The sequence below is a fragment of the Podarcis pityusensis genome (genome assembly GCF_964106645.2).
Source record: "Podarcis pityusensis genome assembly, chromosome: 6".
In the NCBI taxonomy this organism is placed as follows: domain Eukaryota; kingdom Metazoa; phylum Chordata; class Lepidosauria; order Squamata; family Lacertidae; genus Podarcis; species Podarcis pityusensis.
In genome coordinates this window covers 7,599,782-7,622,719 of record NC_138030.1, presented here as the reverse complement: position 1 = coordinate 7,622,719, position 22,938 = coordinate 7,599,782, and the positions used below count along the sequence as shown (strand labels likewise).

General features: G+C 45.9%; 1 long non-coding RNA gene across 2 annotated transcripts in view; it reads left to right on the top strand.

Moving 5' to 3' along the window:
• LOC308480328 overlaps positions 1-22,938 on the top strand; it is a 55,225-nt gene that overhangs the window by 4,967 nt on the left and 27,320 nt on the right. Inside the window, exons 1-2 of one of the 2 annotated variants that reach the window (XR_013988045.1) lie at positions 1,861-2,013; positions 2,210-2,295. This is a non-coding gene — a long non-coding RNA (uncharacterized lncRNA). Of the gene's footprint in view, positions 1-1,860; positions 2,014-2,209; positions 2,374-22,938 lie in introns of those variants that run through there. The other variant, XR_013988046.1, reaches the window with a different exon arrangement.

The window sequence follows — 22,938 nt, the reverse complement described above, 5'->3', positions numbered from 1 at the left end:
TAATATTTATACAAAAATGTCAGAATCTGCGCTCGGCCAAGCTGATAAAGCTTATTTTCCGCCAGCTGAGCCTCCGGAATCGCCTCCGACGATAATTAACTACCTGAGCCTTAGATGAGGCCTCAGGCACATTCCCGTTCAGCAGAGTTTCCAGCACAGGGAAGTGATGAGATTTATGGCTACATCGCTATGCTTTATTTCTTACTACGCAGACAGCAAAGAAATTTACATCCTCTCTCTATGAAAGCAGAAAGCATCTGGAACAAAGGAACAGGAAACCAGTAACGTCACAGCCGTCTCCTCTCTCGTGAGACTTCCTACAGCCTGGACTGTCTCTGGAATGTGTGGAATGTAAACAGAGTCTTGTGACTCCAAAGCACTGCTCAGTGGCAAACAGAAACTAACAAATATATCCTTTCCTACAATCCTTAACATGCCCACATGCAGTGCTCCTGTGGATGCACAAGACTGACCTCCTGGCTGCCTTGCCCCTCAACCTCTTGGTAAGCAGCAGTGATTCTGATGTTGGGAGGCCAGGTGAGTGTCACCAGCCCCTACTCACTGTCCGCTCCTGATTAGAACTTCACTTATGCCATCTGCTAGGTCTGGGTGATGTATCGATACATCACTCAAAATCGGTTCAAAGTCCACATCGCGGTAATGGTTTTACAATATTTGGCATGGTGATATATCACAAATAACAATGTGTGTGCATGTGTGCGTGCTACGTAAAAAAATTGTGATATGGGGGGAAATGTGAAGCCGGTCACCTCTTCTCTCATGATTCCTGACACTCCTGTTGCTCCGTACTATAAAAAAACAGTTGTAACAATATGTTAAAGGTAAGTCAAAATTTATGCGTTTTAGACCCCTAAGTAGTAACAGTTCCCAGGCACTTGTGCGCGAGTGGGGACAGGGTGTGGAAGGTGCTCTGTGTCCACCCAGTGGCGGCAGTGGCAAGGGGTTAGCATGCTCTGTCCCCACTGACTCAATACAGCGTCATGCTTCCGTCACAAACGGTTTCTCCATGTGAACCAGGAAGTGGCCTCTCCAGACAACAGAACGACTCTTCTTTTCTGATCTCTGTTGCTGTGATATCCTGTGTGACATGGACACCACAAGGCAGTGGAAGGCGCATGCGTACTCTATTACCCGCCCTCCTAACCTAGGATTACCAGACGTTCCCAGTTCCCGGGGACAGTCCCCGGATTTGCAAATCTTTCCCCAGACAAATTCCGTCCCCGGAATGTCCCCAGATTTGCAAATCTGTCCCCGGGGAAACGTGGCAGCGGCAGCCTCAGCAGCCTGGAGCCAGCCTGGTAGCGCAGTTGGCTCTGGCTGGCTTCAGGAGCTGCTCGCTGCCATGGCACAGGAAAAATGGTGGGCGCCATGGCAGCGAGCAGCGAGCAGCTCCTGAAGCCAGCCAGAGCCAACTGCACTACCAGGCTTGCCCCTCCTGGGCAACGACCGCCTGCCCATGACTCCTGAGCCTCCCCTGATCTGTCAAAACAAAGGGGGAAGGGGAAAGGAGATTGGGGAGGCTCGGGAGTCACGGGTGGGTGGCGCACCATTGCCCAGTTTTTTAAAAAAACTCTGTGCATTTATGTTTCACAGGGTGCGAAAGAAGGGATTTATTCCTTTGTACAAAATGCATGTGTGCTTGGGCCCAGGGTCTTTTGCCTCACCATCCCCACTACTGACTCCCTGTTGCTACCCAGCTTCAAAAAAAGAAAAAAGAAAAAAGGTGTCCCCGGATTCATTGAAAAAAATCTGGTAACCATATCCCAACCCCCCTCCACACGACCCTGGCCACTGGCAACCCACGCTACACCACTGGGCCTACTCTCCTCTCCTGCAGTTTCCAACAACTGGTTCATATTTTAATTACCTGCAGACCTGCCCAAAAAGCTGTCTTGGGCATACCGAAAACATTCTTAAAGTTGGTCAAATTCGAGCTGCGTTTGAGTCCTGAAGGTCGTGGAGTCCACCTTCAGGGCATCGGATGATGACAAGGTACGACTTCCCCTCTGTTCCTCATTTAAAATCCCTTACTTTTTACCTCCGCTGCTGTATCAACTGAAAAAATATCTGCCTGGAAACAGGGGGTGGGGAGGGTGTAGTTCTTCTCAAGGTCAATCAGGAAAATGGTTTCTGACAGTCTGTTTAGAATGGCAGCTTTTTCCTCTTTGTCTTTCTGTTTAATCAACAGTAACTCGCTGTGGGGTGTGCAGATGATTCTCTCCCACCAATCGATGCCATTGGGAGCTGGTGTTTCACATTCCTGAGAGAATTCAGGTACCAAGGACTTCTTCCCCACTCATCTATTAGTGCTGAGTTAAATATATCCTCTATAAAGAGTGCCAAAGCTTTTAAGTAAGTTTCTCCTGTGTGGGTGGGAGGGGAGAGGGAGAGAAAAATAGTGACTGTGTATGAATCATACACTTTTGTATAAAATACATATATTTTTCTTATTACATATTTCCCCCCCCCCCTCCTTCCGCTTTAAAATTGCCCTGGGAATTTTTCCGAAATGTTTTCAGCTAAGATGCACTCAGCTTTCAGTCTACAAAGCAATAGGATGGTCTCTTTTGTAAAAGGTAATTAAATTAGCTTACGGATCTCCAGCATTTTACAAATCTGTTTCTTCACCCCAGCTTGTATATCACAAGTTCAAATATTTACAGTGTGCTCCCTTGACCACTTGGGTGTTTGGTGTGTCCTCTTACAAGCCAGCTCATTTTAGAGCAGTGTCAAATGTTTTTCCAGGCCAAAACTGGTGATTTCATTGAGATGGGGATTTCTCCTGAAAAAAATAAAATACTTTAGACTCTCAGAATATCAGTGATTTTGATTCAGTTTGGCACAATTGCTTTTATTCTGGCTGTTTTTCCTTTGTGTCTTTCCCCCCTATTTGCTGCTGCTTTTCCATTCCTAGATTGGTCAAATGTGTGCTCCCACCCAATCAGAGACAGGATGATATCACAGCATAGCATAGGCAATCTCTAAGTGATGACATCAATGAAGGCCAGTCAGGCCAATGTAAAGGAAGAAGCAGGCATTTTAACAGAGAATGAAGAAAACTACTGAAAAGAAGATACAGTGGTGCCTCGCAAGACGAAATTAATCCGTTCCGCGAGTCTCTTCGTCTTGCGGTTTTTTCGTCTTGCGAAGCACGGCTATTAGCGGCTTAGCGGCTATTAGCGGCTTAGCGGCTTAGCAGCTATTAACGGCTTAGAGGCTTAGCGGCTTTAAGAAAAAGGAAACAAACTCGCAAGAACTCGCAAGACGTTTTGTCTTGCGAAGCAAGCCCATAGGGAAATTCGTCTTGCGGAATGACTCAAAAAACGCAAAACCCTTTCGTCTTGTGAGTTTTTCGTCTTGCGAGGCATTCGTCTTGCGGGGCACCACTGTATGGTTTTCCATCGATGCTATAATTGATTGGAAAAATAGCTAACGCTATTTGACACAGAGGATGCCACAGGGGACTATGGGAGAAAAATACAAATAATAGTTCCTGGAAACCAGGTACAGTGGTACCTCGGGTTAAGAATTTAATTCGTTCTGGAGGTCTGTTCTTAACCTGAAACTGTTCTTAACCTGAGGTTCCACTTCAGCTAATGGGGCCTCCCTCTGCTGCTGTGCGATTTCTGTTCTCATCCTAAAGCAAAGTTCTTAACCTGAGGTACTATTTCTGGGTTAGCGGAGTCTGTAACCTGAAGCGTCTGTAACCCGAGGTACCACTGTATTTGTTTTGAAGGAACTTGTGATCACCCGTGATCTGGCTCCGGTTTTTTGCTAATGGTGGTCAAACTCCCCTTAATTTGATTTGGAACTGGCTTTTGCAAGCTTTCTCAGGAACTTCTCATAGAAATCTTTTGGCTTTTTTATTATATGATATTATTATTATAATATCAACCAAGATGATGATATTAATAATACCCCGTCCATCTGGCTGGGTTTCCCTAGCCACTCTGGGCGGCTTGCAGAATGTACAGAATCAACTGTTTGATTGGCAGATCTGGTTCAGTAGGTGGCAGCAATCAATTTGTTTCATTGGTCTCCAAATGACCTTATTTATTGAGCGTTCCTTCTCATATGCTTGCTGCTTCTGGTATGCAATTTGGGCTAATATACATCTTTTTGCAAAGCTTACTTTGCCCAATATTTATATTTGTATGCTTTTTTTAAAAATTTAAAGGTGTTTTTATTTAAAGGTTCTTATTTTATTAACGTGCCAAATAAAACAATAGCAACAACTTCAAAACATTGGTGCTTCAGATAGGTATTGCATCAGGCAAACAAACAATTATACAGGCATTAGAAAATTACAATATCTGATCTCCTTTTGTGACGCAGGCAGAGAATCTTGTTTACCTGAGTTAGAAACATAAGATATGAAGTCCCACTGTGTGGCATAAAAGTGTTCTGGGGTTTCCTTGGCTCTGGAAATGCAAAGTTTATGCGCTATCATTTCTACTGTTGCTGATACCTACATATTTTTATATCATTTTTATACCAACACTGCAGAGAGCTGAAGGTTCTGCGCTGCCTTCCCTTGTTAGGCTATGAAAATCCTGGCTGCTGTCAGCATCTGGCGCTCAGTCTACACTCGAGTAGGACCCTGGTAGAGACACATGCCCGACTGGCATGTTCTCTCCCTCCTGGTCAATCGTTCGGGAGCTTCAAAAGCTTTCTTCAGCCTGAATATCACAGCTACCGATGCCAACAGACATCGGCACACTTAGGGATCCGCAGAGTCTTCGCAACTTGCGTGACAGACCTCAGCAACTGAGCATTTTGGCTAATCTACTTTATTTACATATAAACACACACGGAGCACTGCAACACGGCTCCCTCTCTCTCTAGCATCAGACAGCAAAGAAGGACAATAGTCCCACTTCACGGAACACAGTAACACAAACATCCTGTCTCCATCACTTCCCACTCTGTGGAGTCAAACATATACCGTCATGTGATAGACAACAATCCTATGACTGCAATCATGGAGCAAGAATTCTAACAAGTAATTCATAGAATCAGAGAGTTAGAAGGAACCCAAGAGTCATCTAGACCAACCCCCTGCAATGCAGGAATCTCAGCTAAATCATCCATGACAGATGGCCATCCAACCTCCGCTTAAAAACCTTCAAGGAAGGAGAACCCACAACCTCCCAAGGGAGATGCTTCCTCTGCCAAACACGTCTGACTGTCAGAAAGTTTTTCTGAATGTTTAGTTGGAATCGCCTTTCTTGTAACTTGAAGCCACTGGTTCGAGTCCTACCCCCCCCCCCCCAGAGATGGGAAAAAACCCAAGTATGCTTCCTCTACCATGTGGCAGCTCTTAAGATATTTGAAGATCGCTATCATTATCTCCTCTCTGTCTCCTCTTTTCCAGGCTAAACGTACCCGGCATGGAATAGGTTCATGCTGTCATCCCATATAATATACTCATTTCTTTTTTCTTTTTCTTCTTCTTATAATTTTTATTGCATTTTCAATTTTATCATAATCACAGTTTCCATAGTTCAATAAACCCAAACATTGTTCTAACAGAGCATCAACCTCCTCCTGCCCCTCTTTCTGACTTCCATACATAGTTACATTATTCTTAGCATTTCTATAACCACTTTTTTTACCTTCTCTCTTATTTTTGTATTTCCCCTCATTAAATGTAAATTAGTTCCTTATATTCTCATTACAAAACATTTCAGCTCAAACCTACAAACGTTTTCAGATGTTTGCGTGTCGAGGTCCCCAAGCCACCCCCCAAATAACTCACAACGCACACTTAATTTTTATTTAAGGTTTTTGGCATAATTTTGGCCACAACTTTATTTAAATACAAAACCGTGAGTGGTTGTTTAGGCATTGGTTAAGACTATCTGTCCCCCTGCCTGGGGACAGAACTGACTTCCGGGCACCACCGAAAGACAGTGCGGGGGAAAGCAAGTCGGAGAGAAATGGAGCTGAGTCACAGACCCTCAATTCTCATCCGCATGCTCCCCGAAGGCTTGCCGGCCCTAGTCCCATTCCAGGGATTGGACGAAAAGATGGCAAGCCCCAGGATTCCTTTAATGGAATTCCCTTTCCGCAGCAACCATGGAGGGGCAGGCCCAGCCTATCCTAACCCCTCCTCCACCAATTTATAACCAATGCCTAACCGCAACCTTACAAGTTGTGACGATTTGCTACGCAGTAGGCAAAAACCAAATGGCCCAGCCAATCAGCCAGATGGACAAAATTCCTACCAGGCCCCTGCCCCAACGGCAGACAACCCCATGACAGGCATAGCAAGGTCAATGCAACAACCCCTTACTCAAGGGCGGGTGGGCGGGTGATCCGTTGCACGCAGCAAAGAGAAAGCTCCAGGCTGCGTGCAGAGTATTTAAACATTTTACCCCTCCCACCAAAATTGCAACATAACTTTTACCCAGCAACCCAGTGAACCAATCACTGCCCCAGGCCATCTTTAGAGACCCTGCCTGGTAACAGAGGGGTGGCTCAGCAGACCCCACCGCAACATGTGCTCTCCATGAAGGAGAACACGCTTTACAATGTTCTTTCATATATAATATAAATTTGTTTAAGTATGCCACAATGGCTGCAAGGATACTTTTGGCTCAGAATGGCAGAGCAAGATGGTGGAATACATAGAGCTAGCAAAGCTGATGGGGAAGATCCGGAATCAATGCGACAAACTGTTTCTAATAAATACATTTCAATGCACTCTTTATGGGACAAGGGTGGCGCTGTGAGTTAAACCACTGAGCCTAGGGCTTGCCGATCAGAAGGTCGGCCGTTCAAATCCGCATGACGGGGTGAGCTCCCGTTGCTCGGTCCCTGCTCCTGCCCACCTAGCAGTTCAAAAGCATGTCAAAGTGCAAGTAGATAAATAGGTACCGCTCTGGCGGGAAGGTAAACGGCATTTCCGTGCGCTGCTCTGGTTCGCCAGAAGTGGCTTAGTCATGCTGGCCACATGAGCTGTATGCCGGCTCCCTCGGCCAATAAAGCGAGATGAGGGACGCAACCCCAGAGTCGGCTTCCATCATGGTGTCCTGTTGCGCCAGAAGCAGTTTAGTCATGCTGACCACATGACCTGGAAAGCTGTCTGTGGACAAACGCTGGCTCCCTCGGCCAATAAAGCGAGATGAGCGCCGCAACCCCAGAGTGGGCCACGACTGGACCTAATGGTCAGGGGTCCCTTTACCTTTACCTTTATGCACTCTTTACCTTAGTACATTATTCTACAACATTACTCAGACGGTGAACCGCACTGCGAAATTTGGGGAGGATGGCTGTGCTTCACTTTGCATATTGTTTCAAAAAGGGCATATCATGAACTGAATGAAATTTCTTCCCCATCCATAATTAAGGTGCACAGCAGCAATGGAGAGGTACCCAGGACCAGAGAAGAGTCTTCCTTCTTCTTCTCCCCACCACTCATCCCAACCCCATTTTTTTTTTAAGTGGAAAGAAATAGAAATTTCTCCTCCAGAGGAGCCATCCGTCCTAAAACGATTGATCCGGAGCAAAGCATCCTGATGCAATGAACAGTTTCCTGACGGGGATTTCCATTTCAGTCACTTTCCCGCGTCATTTGAGATGTGTTTTTAAAAACCTTTGCTGATTTGTTTCACTCAGAGCCATTGCTACAGGAGCTGTTGCCTCCGTGGAATACTAATGAGGCTGGTGCCTTTTCATCTAGGTATCTAGCGAGATTCCTTCCCTTGCCCCTGCGCTCTTCCGTCCCTTTAAGGCTGTCATGTTGTGCTTGGCTCATCGCTTCCGTAGCTGCTCAGTCACAGCCTGGTCTTCTCAGCTAAGGATTCCCTGTAGACTGGACTTTGCACAGCCATGCTAGCTGGGACCGATCAGAGTTGCAGTCCAAAATGTCTGGGGGTGGGAATTGAGCTAGCAAAGGCTGCTGCTGCTGCTGCAGACTTTTGCATTAAGCATCCATACTGAAAAGGGAAATGCAACCCTTCATAGACTCATAAAACTGTACGGCTGGAAGTGAACCCCAAGGGTCATCTAGTCCAACCCTCTGAAATCCAGGTATAATGGCTAGAGAATCCCTGACAGATGTCCATCCAAACACTGTTTAAAAACCTTCTGAGGAAGGAGAGGCCACCTTGCAAAGTGGTCGGTTCTACTGTCAAACAGCTTTTGCCATCATGATTGTGTGTGTGTGTGTGTGTCTCAGTGAGACAAATGGGGGGGTTATTGGGTTGTTCTTGTTTTTATTTTGATTATGCATTTTGTGTTTTTATAGTGTGATTTTATCATGTGAACCTCCCTGAGACTTGCAAGCATAGGGCAGTATACAAATTTTTAATACAGTGGTACCTCGGGTTAAGAACGTAATTAGTTCTGGAGGTCCGTTCTTAACCTGAAACTGTTCTTAACCTGAGATACCACTTTAGCTAATGGGGACCCCCACTGCCGCACCACCACCACCAGGCAATTTCTGTTCTCATCCTGAAGCAAAGTTCGTAACCCGAGGTACTATTTCTGGGTTAGCGGAGTCTGTAACCTGAAGCGTCTGTAACCTGAAGCGTGAGGTACCACTGTACAGTGGTACCTTGGTTTACGAACTTAATCCATTCCAGAAGTCCGTTCTTAAACCAAAACCATTCTTAAACCGAGGCGCGCTTTCCCTAATGAGGCCTCCCGCTGCCAGCGCCCTTCCACAATTTGGATTCTCTTCTTAGACTGAGGTAAAGTCCGCACACCAGGACACTATTTCCAGTTTTGCGGAGTTTGTAAACCGAATCATTCTTAAACCGGACTGTTCTTCAATGGAGGTACCACTGTAATAATAATGATAATAATCAGTTATATGATAGGAGTAAGCATACTGTTTACAAATGAGGAGATTCATTGTAACTTGTTTTGACATTTACTGCTCTGACGCAATGTATTATATATGCAATCCGCTTTTCAGCTAGTCTGCCCAAGTCAATGTTTCCATTTGCTGTCCTGCAATGCATTCATTTAGTAAAATATGCTTCAGTCGAGACTCATTTATTCCAATCTATGAAAGGTGTTGATCTCCCTGATTACCAATGAGAAGCAATGCATATTTTTCCCATTATCAGTGAGCAAGTTACTCAACAGTATTCTTGAAATATTCCCTATTTTGTCATCGTATGGAACATAATAACCCACCGTCTAACTTTGTCATGTTCATTAATTTCAGTGGGTCTCTACTGAGTAAAACTTAGCTGAATGCCATCCTCAGTTTCCACAAAACCTCACTAAATATACATGTCCAGAACATGTGACAAAGATTGGCAGCTGGCAAATGGCATCCCAAATAACTGTCATCAGCTGCAGAAGGTTGTATGCAAGCATTTTAATCTCAGGCGAGTCAAGTATCAACGAAAGCTTTTTAAAAGCTGTTATTTAGAGAGCCCTTTATTTCCTGGTATGGCTCCTGCGTTTTCAACAGCTCTGTGACTGGCAGGTGTTCAACAGGGAAAGCTCATTCTGGCACGGAGATGCTGTGATGGTGGAAAGGTTCGGTTTTTGAGTTGCTTGTCACACAGCTGGTGTTTCTACCCTCTGAGGACTGCCGGCTAGATTGGAAGCAGATGAGAGGTGCACAGTGTTTCCAAAGCTGGCACAAGGAGCTAGAAATTAAGGGAAGCTGGTGAGGTTGGACAGAGTCCATCAACCAATAGCTGGAGCTTCTCTGATCTAGAACAAAGTCCTTCTCTGTGGACTTCTAGGAAGCTATGGCAGATCTCTACCACCTGGGGAGGGATGTGGATGGTGCTGTGGTCTAAACCACTGAGCCTCTTGGGCTTGCCGATCAGAAGGTCGGCGGTTCAAATCCCCATGACAGTGTGATCTCCTGTTTCTCTGTCCCAGCTCCTGCCAACCTAGCAGTTCAAAAGCACACCAGTGCAAGCAAATAAATAGGTACCATTGTGGTGGGAAGGTAAATGACGTTTCCATGCGCTGTGGCTTCCATCACGGTGTCCTGTTGCGGCTGAAGCAGTTTAGTCATGCTGGCCACATGACCTGGAAAGCTGTCTGTGGACAAACGCCAGCTGAGATGAGCACCACAACCCCATAGTCGCCTTTGACTGGACTTAACTGTCCAGGGGTCCTTTACCTTTTTACCTTACCACCTTGAGAATCAGACAGCTCCTTTTCTTTAATGAATTATGAAGGATTGTGTTTTAATTGCATATGTTTGTTTGTTTGTTGAATTTATATCCCACCCTTTCTCCCCAAGGAACCCAGGGCAACAAACTTCTGTTTCCCATTGATCTTGATGGCATTGCATGACATACATCCTTAATCCTTCCATTGAAATCAATCATAGTTAAAACAGCTGTACTTTGACTGCATTGACACCATGGTATACAGACCTAGGCATTTAGCTGCCAGCTGCTTAAAAGTAACCTCTGATTTTTGTTGTACTAATTGTATATTTCATTATATCAAAAGGCCCTCTGGCCGGTTTCAAGCTGTGTTTATTCGGCATGAATATGTCCCCTTCCCACACATAAAATAAATCCCAAAATTGTCATCCCCTGGCATAAGACCACAGACTTTATTTTCCAGCCCCCACCCCATCCTGCTGTTCCACCCGTGAATTAATTTTCTGCCCTCGTTGATACTTAATTTCAAGAGTGAACACACAAGGCTGGCACTGGTATTTCTGAATACCCACCACATACCAGATACCCATAGAGCAACATGGAGTTATATTTAAAAGATATTTCTATGCACGACAAGATAATCCAGTGGAAATGAAGCAAATGAATGGAGCAGAAATGATGATTGTACAAGTCTTGAAATGTTAAAATGGTACATCAACCCTTAACCAGACTTGAGAGGAGGTGTCTATCTGTCTCATCACAGTGGTTTATGCTTGCATTTTCCCTCTTTGCTGTGACTGGCTTGGTCTCTGGAGATATAGAGATATAGAGATGATAGATAAATAGATGATAGATAGATAGATAGATAGATGATGATAGATAGATAGATAGATAGATAGATGATAGATAGATAGATAGATAGATAGATAGATAGATAGATAGATAGATGATATATAGATAGATGTTGTTGTTTGTTGTTGTTTAGTCCTTTAGTCATGTCTGACTCTCCGGGACCCCATGGACCAGAGCACACCAGGCACTCCTGTCTTCCACTGCCTCCCGCAGTTGGGTCAAACTCATGTTGGTAGCTTCGAGAACACTGTCCAACCATCTTGTCCTCTGTCGTCCCGTTCTCCTTGTGCCCTCAATCTTTCCCAACATCAGGGTCTTTCCCAGGGAGTCTTCTCTTCTCATGAGGTGGCCAAAGTCTTAGAGCCTCAGCTTCAGGATCTGTCCTTCCAGTGAGCACTCAGGGCTGATTTCCTTAAGAATGGATAGGTTTGATCTTCTTGCAGTCCATGGGACTCTCAAGAGTCTCCTCCAGCACCATAATTCAAAAGCATCAATTCTTCAGCGATCAGCCTTCTGACAGCTAGATAGATAGATAGATAGATAGATAGATAGATAGATATGGTCAAAGACTCATTCAACCTTTCCCCCATTTGCTTTTGAAGTGCATTTTGTTATCTCTTGCACCTTCTGACATCTTCCCACTGAAGAGTTGGGGAACTTGTAGCCATCCAACTTGCACCCATCATCCCTGACCATTGGCCATGTTGGCTGAAGCTGATGGGATGTGGAGTCCAACAGCAGTTTCGGGGTGGGGGTGGCACAGATCATGTATTTATTTCATAAAATTTATACACTGGCAAAAAAACAGCAACCTCAAAGTGGTTTACAGAAATATAAAGCAATAAAGTTAAGGAAAATTTACAGCAGAACTTTCAAACATAGAAAAACGGAAAGCCTAAAACAGATCAAAATTACCTCAAGCATATGGGTAGGGTAGGCTAAACAAGAAGGCTTTTAGCAAGAGCCGAACAGGGCATAGTGAGGACACCTTCTTATATCACTAGGGGTGTAAGAAAGCATCTGCATTCTTCATAGTGCTGTTTCCATTCTTCCGCAGTTTGGTTTCTGCCAAATACTACCTCATTCATTTCACTGTCTGCTACGGCAGCATTTTTCATAATTTCTGTCATGTTTCATTGTTGCTGAAGCAGCTCCACCCCACAGAAATCCTTGCCATCCTTCCTGGTTCATCTGTGCACCTGAATTCTCCGCAAGGAACCCACGCACGCAGCTCAATCCTGCAGGAAGCAGGATTTAACCCCCACTGATCCTGCAGATGGGAGAAGGTTAAATCCAGCTTGGTTGGCTGCACATGTGAGTTCCTCTGCTCAACCCTGCAGAAAGCATTCATTGTAAAGGAAATGTTGGAACCATTTTAAAAACATCATTAACCATGTGTCATTTGTGGGATTCAAAAGAAAAAGGCAATAACATTTTGAGTCTGGATGTTATTCATACGACTGCTTTCTATTTGTGACCATCAGTGAACATGCAGACTGCAGCAATTTCCACTTCTGGGTCTGTTTGCAGCAGAATTCTTTGAGAACCCTATTAATTCACCGCTGCCCTGCTAGCATGACTGAAAGGTTAGACCCATCAGCTGTCCCCAGCCCCACTGCAAGTTTCAACTGTTATTGAATAAGGAAACTAAGAAGCTGTCTTATACTGAGTCAGGCCACTGGTCCATCAAGCTCAATATTCTACACTGAGTGGCAACAGCTCTCCGGGGTTTCAGGCTCCCAAATCATACCTGAAAATGCTGAGGATTGAACCTGAGAGCCAGTGTGGTGTAGTGGTTAAGAGCGGTGGACTCGTAATCTGGTGAACTAGGTTCGCTTCCCCGCTCCTCCACATGCAGCTGCTGGGTGACCTTGGGCTAGTCACACTTCTCTGAAGTCTCTCAGCCTCACTCACGTCACAGACTGTTTGTTGTGGGGGAGGAAGGGAAAGGAGGTGGTTAGCTGTTTTGAGACTCCTTAGTGATAAAGTGGGATATCAAATCCAAATTCTTCTTCTTCTTCTGCAAGGAAGCCTGATGGTCTGAGCTATGACAGAAGACTACAAGAAGAGCCTACTGGATCAGGACAATGGCCCATCTAGTCCTGTTCTCACAGAGGCCGACCAGATGTCTTTGGGAAACTAGCAAGCAGGATTCAAGCACAAGAGCACTCACCTCTCCTTTCTCTGGCCAGCAAAGGAGAAAGGCTCCCCTTTGCTCCCCTGTCATTGCATGAAAGAAAGCCCATACAGTGGTACCTAGGTTTACGAACTTAATCTGTTCCTGAAGTCCGTTCTTAAACTGAATCCATTCTTAAACCAAGACACGCTTTCCCTAATGAGGCCTCCCACTGCCAGTGCCCTTCCACTGTTCGGCTTCCGTTCATAGACCGAGGTAAAGTAACACTACTTCCGGTTTTGCAGAGTTCTTAAACCAAATACAGTGGACGCTTGGGTTGTGAATGTGATCCGTGTGGCATGCACATTCGTAACCCACAGTGTTCGCAACCCACAGCGGCACGTCTGTGCACACACGGGTTGCCATTCAGTGCTTCTGCGCATGCGCAAAGTGTGATTTAGAGCTTCTGCGCATGTGCGACTGCCGAAACCCGGAAGTAGCCCGTTCCGTTACCTCCGGGTTTCAGCAGTCCGCAACCCGAAAAAGCGCAACCTGATGCATCTGTAACCCAAGGTATGACTGTAGTTTGTAAACAGGACTGTTCGTAAACCAAGGTACCACTGTAAAAGTTTCTGGAATACAGAGGAAATAAATGAAGTAGGTTACACTTCAGGGGAGGGAGGTAAATTATTGCATTCGAAGTCTCGGAAAGAGCCTTATATGGTTTTGAGCTGGCGTTCCAAGGCAATTGTGGAAGTCAGGACTGAACACTGGTATTTCCTGCATCTTTTCACGGTGACAGGTTAGGCGGCCGCTGAGTGGCACCTTCAAAGGTGAAAGCATCGAACGGCAGTAGATCCCCTGCCAGCTTCCTTCGCACTCTGGCTCTGTTTTCTTAAGGGGTAATGATTCCTTGTCAGGTCTAATTTTTTAAGTGGTGTAAAAGCCATTTATCAGATGACTGGTGTCACTGGCTGTTGCTCACATCTGCTCTGTGGATCTGTTCTTCCGCGTAGAGAAGGAGCGCAAATTGTGACACCTGGAAGCAGCATTGGAGGGAGAGGAGAGAATGCTGAAGTCATGGGACTTTCTGGAATGAATTAGACAAGAGACTGTGATCTGGGAGACAGTTCTTCCTAATGAGAAACGAGCACAAATAGCCGGGACTTTTTAGATGAAGGAGAAAGGCAACTGAGGAAGGGCATGACAGACATTTATGAAATTGTGTGTGGTGCAGTAAGGTGGGAGGGACAGCTGAACCTAAGATTATGCATGGTGCAGAAGCTAGAACTCATGGACGTTCAATGAAGCTGAATGTTGAAGGGAGGAAGTAGTAAGGATTGTTTATCTTTGTTACTTTTCCCACCAGGTCAAGCAGGGGATGTGACCTCACAGAGTGCCCTCTCTAGCCAGTGTGGTGTAGTGGTTAAGAGGAGTGGACTCGTAATCTGGTGAACCGGGTTTGCTTCCCCGCTCCTCCACCTGCAGCTGCTGGGTGACCTTGGGCTAGTCACACTTCTTTGAAGTCTCTCAGCCTCACTCACCTCACAGAGTTGAGTGAGGAGAGGAAGGGAAAGGAGATTTTTAGCCGCTTTGAGACTCCTTAAGGGGAGTGAAGGGACTTGCCAATCAGAAGGTCGGCGGTCCAAATCCCCGCAATGGAGTGAGCTCCTGTTGCTCGGTCCCTGCTCCTGCCAACCTAGCAGTTCGAAAGCACATCAAAGTGCAAGCAGATAAATAGGTACCACTCCGGCGGGAAGGTAAACAGTGTTTCCGTGCACTGCTCTGGTTCGCCAGAAGCGGCTTAGTCATGCTGTCCACATGACCCGGAAACTGTACGCCAGCTCCCTCGGCCAATAAAGCGAGATGAGCGCCGCAACCCCAGAGTCGGTCACGACTGGACCTAATGGTCAGGGGTCCCTTTACCTTTGCCTTTAAGGGGAGTGAAAGGTGGGATATCAAGTCCATACTCCTCCTCCACCACCACCACCTTCTCCTCCTCTTCTCCTTCTTCTTCTTCTTCTTCTTCTTCTTCTCCTTCTTCTTCTATGATTTTACAGGGGAACTGTGTGTCTTAACCCTTTGCTTAGCTGCAATATTATTTCTCATGAAAGAGAGTCACTGGCCCAAGGACAACCAGCAAATGTTTTGGCTGAGCACAGAGTTGAACTCAAGTCTCCCTTGGCAAAGTCTAGGAGTACTGTACACTGGGTCTCCACTCTCCGGTGTCCTGAGGACGTCTGTGGTTCTTCAATAACCCTCTTCAGGCAATCTAGTTGCAGGGAAAGTAGGGCCTAATGCCCTATACTCTGCCTCCCTCTCAGCCTCCATGTGTTGAAGGGTGCACTTGTAAAACCAGGAGCCTCCTGTCTTTGGGGAGACTTCCTGCATACTTAAGAACCATGACTTTCTAGGGCTCTAAATCTCACAGGGAACTGCCACAGCTTTCTGCAAATGTTTTGGAGAAAAGCATGACTTGTCGTGACAAAAACCATCCCCCCAAAGTCTGCACAGGTCTCCCCAACCGCAACCTTACCTGTTTTACATCCCCCGAATGGACAAGGGATCTGTTTCTCCAAATCATGACTGCTGCTTTGGTGGGGTCTGAATATACTGTAAATCTTCTTGGTGTGATAATGGATTCCCCTCTTCCCAACTCATTTTATGCTCAGCTGGCATTGCCTGTCCTCAGAGGATATGATTCATTAGGGCTAAATCCTTCTTTGCGAGCCAAATGTCATTAGGCTTCCCTGCCCACATTGGGACACACTGGGAGGGATTAGTGAATAATCACCTTTTGATAGCTCTTCTTGTGTGGCCCCAAGTCCTTTCTAGTCAAAGGGAATCCCTCTCTGTTAATTGAGGGGGAGATCAGGAGCATTGCTAAGCTCACTGCAAACATACATTCCCTCCTGAATGTATGCCTTTGTAATGCCAATGCTGATGAGTTTTCCCCTCCTTACAGAATAACTGCTTCATGGGTTAACAATGACTCCCCCCACTCCAAGAACAGGGCCAAGGATTAATGAAATAAAGTAATAACACTGTTTTTTTATATATTCAGGAAGCTGCCCAGGGTGGCTGGGGCAACCCAGTCAGTTGGAAGGGATACAAATAAATTACTAATATAATAGTAATATAATAATAATAATAATAATAATAATAATAATAATAATAATAATAATAATATAATAAAATAATAATATTTATTTATACCCCGCCCTCCCCAGCCATGTTAGGTAGATTTATTGCTTTATTCTTGGCGTCCAGCACACTTCCCTGCACTCCTCTGCAGGTCGTAAAGCAATTAGCAGAATTTCACAGCGTCCATGTTGAAAGGGCAGTAAAACAAGTCCCACACGTTTCTTCTTTCCTTATATCACTTTATTTGCTCAAAAGTAGCATATTTACAATCCATAAACACCATCTGATTCAAGCTGCATCTTTTTTGCGTCCTTCTCTCTCAGCTTGCAGCTGCGTAACAAAGCTGCTTTCACTTTTTCACTCAGCTCACAGCATTCCAAGCTGCTTTCGTCACGTCCTGGCTTACTTCCCTTGTAAGCGCCTCCTCTCAGCCTCGAGACACAGAAGGTTAACCCTTCACTACACCCAACAGAAGGGATACAAATAAATTACTAATATAATAGTAATATAATAATAATATAATGAAATAATAATATTTATTTATACCCCGCCCTCCCCAGCCAGAACCGGGCTCAAGGCGGCCAACAACAGTAAAATTACAGTAAAAACATAATGGGGAGGGACCCAATTTAAAATACAGGTTAAAATGCAATTTAAAATGCAGCCTCATCAAAACCATAAGGGGAGGGAAACATAAGGGTCAGACTGAGTCCAAACCAAAGGCCAGGCGGAACATCTCTGTCTTGCAGGCCCTGCGGAAAGATGTCAAGTCCCGCAGGGCCCTAGTCTCTTGTGACAGAGCGTTCCACCAAGTCGGGGCCAGTACTGAGAAGGCCCTGGACCTAGTTGAGACCAATCTAACCACCTTGCAACCTAGGACCTCCAAAATGTTGTCATTTGTGGACCTTAAGGTCCTCCGTGGGGCATACCAGGAGAGGTGGTCCCGTAGGTACGTGGGTCCTAGGCCGCATAGGGCTTTAAACTACTATTACTACTACTGTTTGTCAGGAAAAAGCACCAAGGCAAAAGCCAGCTCCAGATGGCTGGAATGCAAAACAGCATATTGTGTTTTGCAGATGTACTGTTGGAGAAAAGGTGGAGCCTATTCTCTGTACTGAGCACCGGATGTTAGCTCAGTGTGTCATATGACCTGTGCTGGAAGTACAGGGGAGGAGTGTGTGACTCTTCTGATGGAGACTGAAGGGTGCAGTCACATTTCTATGTACTGTTGAGTGACAGGAATAAAACATGTAGAAAGGACTCCTGTCTGTCTCATTTCCCCTCCCTGGGGAGAATGCAGGGAGGGAAAGAAGCAGAGAGAAGCAGAGGGTGTGTTCTTCTCACGTTTGAGGAGGATCGCCGGTTTATGACCTAGCCTGCCGGGAGAAGCAGCGGAGAGGTCATCCAGTATCTCGCTCAATTGCCTCAGGGGAGGCCAGGTACCTCTGCCTGTGGGCTGAAGATACTAACATAAGGCAGCCTTCGGATGGTTGCGATTCATCGAACATCTGCATGAGAGGCTGGTGGATTGTCCTCCTCTGCTCCAAGGGAGAAGGAAAGCGTCTGAAAGAAGCCAGAGGCTCCACAGACAGCTGGTGGAAAGAAGAGGTGTTTTCCAGGGCAACAAAGTTCAAGGTATGCTGCTGCATTTCGGGCTAAAAGTGTGAACGCAGTTCGATTAATTCACTGGTTCACGGGGAGCTGCGTCTTGGAAAAATACAGCTCCGGGAGAAGAGGCCTGCATTCCACAAATTCTTGTGGTTAAGATAAGATGTCCTATTGAAATGCATTGTTGCTAAGTAACGGAAAGTTGGAAAGTTACTGGCAAAGGGGCTGGACTGTGATTATGAAGCTTGAGAAAAGCGAAACAAAACCAGAGAGTGTTTTGGCTACAAAGTTTACGTGCCCTTGGAAGGGACTTTCAATAGCAGCCTGAGTTTAGCTGCCAGGTGCAAAAAGCGTAAACAACTTGCAGTTTGCTGCGTGAGAAAGAAAAAAACAACTGTTGGATTTTACAGCTTGTTTGAAAGTGAGAGAGGCTTGGATTCAAAATGGATGCCAAGAAGGGGAGAGACTTGCCTAACTCATCTCCCCTGACCAGAGACAGTTATTCATCAGGGTCTGGATGGATAACTACCCCAGAAGGGGTGAGCCAAGATGATGCTGGCCAAGTTCCTAAGAGCTCAACGAAAGCTGAGGAGAGCTTTGACCCCAGAGGGGAGAGTGCAGGAACTGTGGCTGTTGGAACTGTTGGTGTTTCTGAACAAGGTGCAATGGGTGTTGCTGACAGGGGGAGGGAAGAACAGAGTTCAAATCTCCCCACTGCTGATGGTACCAGAAAGCATGGAGTAGCATTGAGTGCTGTCCGATGCTACAATTGTGGACAGACTGGGCATCTACAGCGAAACTGTAAGAAGCCGCGCCAGTCAAGAGGAGCAAAGAGCAGCTCTACGAAGCCTGAGGCGTCAGGCAAAAGCCGTACCAAGTGCCAGGTGAAACCTGCAAAGGCTATGATGGCGAAAGGAACCACGCCAGATGTTGGGAACTCATTCATAATTGACACGGGCACAACGGTTCATATGTGCCCGCACAGACAACTGTTTTCGACGTTGAAGAAGCAAAGCTTCGCTGTGAAACAGGCCAACGGTCAGGAGTTGGAAGCAACAGGAATTGGGACTGTGTATCTTGAGAGTCTGAACTTGACTATAAGCAATGTTTACCTGGTTCCAGAACTGAGATTTAATCTGCTGAGTGTGTCGCAGATTGCAAAGAAAGGACTGAAACTGACCTATGATGCTAAAAGCTGCAAGATCTACAAAGATGGAGAACTGTTTCTTACTGCCAAAGAGAAAGATGGACTGTATTTGTTGACCTTTGATCAAAGTGATTACATGAAATGTAATTCTTCTGTTTCTAACGAAATCTCTCTTGCAGGTGTGACCAGTGTGAGCACCAGGAAGGTGACCAAGACCAAGAAGGTCGACAGAGCATTTCAGCGGGTGTATGCTGATGTGATTAGTCCTCTAGAACCATCTAGAGGCGGTGCAAAATATTACCTTCTGTGTGTGGATTGTTTCACTAATTATTCTTGGGTTTATATGATGGAGAAACCGCAAGAAACTTTAGAAAAGTTTCAGGAGTTTTGTGACAAGGTTAAAAGTATGCATGATGCTAACATTGATTGTCTTTTCACAGATGACAAACAAGTTTTTCTGTTACAGAAGTTTCAGAAGTTCCTGGATGGAAAAGGGATAGACCACAAAGTTGCAGTTTCGCAAGAAGCGTGGAAGAGGGGGGTCTCTGTAAGAGTGAACAAAGAATTGCAAAAGGGGATGCATGCGCAATTGCTGAGTTCACATTTGCCACATGAATATTGGGCCGAATCGCTAGCGTCCTATCTTCATGTGTGGTTGAGAAAAGTCTCAACAGAGTTGGGATGTTCTCCTTTTGAGAAGCTGTTCAATAGAAAACCTTCTGTTGCCTATTTTAAGGTTTTCGGGTCTCATGTGAGAACAGAAGCTCCAGGTGGAGTAAAGAATGCCAGAGGCATTTTTGTGGGATATGAAAAGGGTCTCTACAGAGTAATTTTGTCTGAATCTGGTCAGGTGATTCTCACAAAGTTTCTAAAGAGTGCTCCAGAGCAAGAGCGGGTTGTAGAACACACATTTCCCACAGGTGGCAATTCAGATGATGATGATGATGATGATTTTTCTGATGTCACAGATTACAGTGGTACTGACGATGACAGTGATAGCTCAGAGAGTTCAGTTGTAACAGTCATTGAGAGAAAATCTCACACAATGGATAGACCTTCACAGATGAAGGAAGAACCACTGATAGCTACTGGTTCTCAACAGAGTCCAAAGGTTGAACCAGTGAGCACAGAGGATCAGAACCTCATACGCAGGTCTGAGAGAGTTACAAAGGGTGTACCACCAAAGAGGTACTCAAAAGAGTTTGCTAACTTAGCTGTTGCGTGTGTTGCTATTGTTAACAACTCAAAGCAGGTTAAAGCAGTGTCTAAGTCAGAGACAAAGACACAACAGAGAGTAGCTAGCCAAGGTAATGCAGAAGCACTCATTCCTTGGAAGCCAGACAACCAGAGAGGTACACTGGTGAAACCAGTGGTGGGGAGTTCCAAGGGTGGAACTGAAACAACAGGGGACTGTTATATGTATAACAACTGCTTGTTCTCTTCTCTGGATCATGTTTTGCCTATTGATGCTTTTAGGGGAGGATGTCAGGAAAAAGCACCAAGGCAAAAGCCAGCTCCAGATGGCTGGAATGCAAAACAGCATATTGTGTTTTGCAGATGTACTGTTGGAGAAAAGGTGGAGCCTATTCTCTGTACTGAGCACCGGATGTTAGCTCAGTGTGTCATATGACCTGTGCTGGAAGTACAGGGGAGGAGTGTGTGACTCTTCTGATGGAGACTGAAGGGTGCAGTCACATTTCTATGTACTGTTGAGTGACAGGAATAAAACATGTAGAAAGGACTCCTGTCTGTCTCATTTCCCCTCCCTGGGGAGAATGCAGGGAGGGAAAGAAGCAGAGAGAAGCAGAGGGTGTGTTCTTCTCACGTTTGAGGAGGATCGCCGGTTTATGACCTAGCCTGCCGGGAGAAGCAGCGGAGAGGTCATCCAGTATCTCGCTCAATTGCCTCAGGGGAGGCCAGGTACCTCTGCCTGTGGGCTGAAGATACTGACACTGTTTTCTACCCGGCAATATCTCAAGATGAAGGAAGCTTGTTTTCTCATGCTTCAGTGGGAAGGACCTGAACCAATGGCTTCAAGTTACAAGGAGATTCCAGCTAAACATCAGGAAGAACTTTCTGAGGGTAAGAGCTGTTCAACAGTGAAACGGACTCCCATGTAAGGTGGTGGATTCCCTTTCCTTGGAGAATTTTCAGCAGAGGTTGGGTGGCCATCTGTCATGGATGCTTTAGCTGAGATTCCTGCATTGCAGGGGGTTGCACTGGATGACCTTTGGGGGTCCCTTCCAACTCTACAATTCTATGATTCTATAAATTATTGTGGTCAATAAGGGAAGCCATCTCTGATGCCCCCAGGAATGGTGCTACATCAAGACAGCTTGACCTCGCTTGAAAGCAGCCAAATTGCCTCTTAAGGAGACAGCAAGTTTTTGTTGTTGCTGTTTTGGGGTGGGGTGAGGAGAGAAAGAAGATGAACCTCTGGTTACTTTGTCTTTAAGGGTCAGGTGAAAATTCTTCAAGTTCACCTGGCCCCTGGAAAAAAACCTCTGTGATTCTGTCATGATCCCAGAGCTCCTGACTCTGAGCCTGATGCTGGTGTTTAGGGGAGCACAGGACCAGTCATGTCTGGTGTGTGGTGGGTTGGATCCGCAAACAACACCCTCCCAACACCAGCATTGCTGCAGCTTACCTGGTTCAGACTAGGGCAGAGGCAAGGTGAAGCTGAGTCTGTGTGGAACTAGTCAAGTGGTCCTATCAAGATGTCTTTTGGACATCCCTAACCTCATCATCGGGACACAGGTGGCACTGTGGTCTAAACCACTGAGCCTAGGGCTTGCTGATTGGAAGGTCAGCGGTTCAAATCCCCACAACGGGGTGAGCTCCTGTTGCTCAGTCCCAGCTCCTGACAACCTAGCAGTTTGAAAGCACATCAAAGTGCAAGTAGATAAATAGGTACCGCTCCGGCAGGAAGGTAAACAGTATTTCCGTGCGCTGCTCTGGTTTCACCAGAAGCAGCTTAGTCATGCTAGCCACATGACCCAGAAAAACTGTCTGCAGACAAACATCGGCTCCCTCAGCCAGTAAAGCGAGATGAGCGCCGCAACCCCAGAGTCATTCGCGACTGGACTTAACTGTCAGGGGTCCTTTACCTTTACCTTTAACCTCGTCGTCACCCTGACACACCTCATCTAGGTAAACTGCAGCACCACAGGTGCCAGCAGGGTGTCAGGCTTCGGGGAATCAGTTCAATAATCACAGCGAGGGACAAAGGAATGCATCTCTCTCTAGAAATGGTGTTGCTCCAAATCCCACCCCCTCCATCTCTACTATTGTTTGCCACCCCAATGTCAACTAATGTTAGCTTTCTTCCACTGAGCTTTCTGTTCTACCACCCTCAATGCCCGTCTAGTCTTAGGAGATGGGGGGTCAGGAATGCTTTCCAAATACACAGTGTCTGTCAGCTGTCTCTCCCCTGATGTTTCCTCTTCCTGCTGTTCCTCTTCCAGTATTTCCCAGCTTCTCCCCTTTGCAGTCTCTGAACCTTCTGCAAGCCACTGTTCTAAATCTACACTGTCCTCCTGTCTTCGGGAAGGTTCAGGAGATGGGAGGGCAGCCCCCACCATTTCTCCTCAGTCCAGTCCCTGACATCAGGTGGCTCTATCACATCATACTGGCTGTTCCTGTTGAGGACAGGTATTCTGTCTGCCCCTGATATTTCCTTCTAACCCAGCTAAAACATAAAGAAGCAAATGCATGTACATTTTTTATGGATGTGCATGACACACACCTTGTCCAGAATCCAGAGGTTTGCTTGGTTTTTGGTGCAGGATTTAGAGGGAGGGACTTATCTCACAGAGTTGTCGTAGGGGTTAGTGGAAGAAGGGGACAACCACATACGCCACCTTGAGTAGCTTGGAGAGAAAGGTAGGATATAAATGCCGTAATTGAAACGAAATGGATATTATGCAATGAGGCTGTTCATCCAACGGCCTTGAGAAGAT